Here is a 299-nt window from a genome sequence, read left to right as displayed (position 1 = left end):
TTTAAAAAAATTAATGTGACCTTGACCTGACCTTCGCTACGCAACCCAAGGTCAAACTGATGTGATCAGTAAATACATCTTTTTAAACGCCACAACTTTTGTCTGAAACATTTGTTTGTAAAACTTATATTTTTCCTGATATTCGGGCGTCCCGGTACTTTCCGAACACCCTGTATGAAACACACATCCATAAAAAAACAAATGATTTCTTAAAAAGAAAAGAATAGATCTTTTTAAATGTAAAAAGTATGGTTTAAAAAAAAAAATAAATATTAAATCAATACTAAAGAAATGTTTAT

Source organism: Odontomachus brunneus, unplaced genomic scaffold (genome assembly GCF_010583005.1).
Source record: "Odontomachus brunneus isolate Ranch 3 - 2012 unplaced genomic scaffold, Obru_v1 Obru_scaffold_257, whole genome shotgun sequence".
Taxonomy (NCBI): domain Eukaryota; kingdom Metazoa; phylum Arthropoda; class Insecta; order Hymenoptera; family Formicidae; genus Odontomachus; species Odontomachus brunneus.
Note: the sequence above shows the minus strand (reverse complement) of the source record.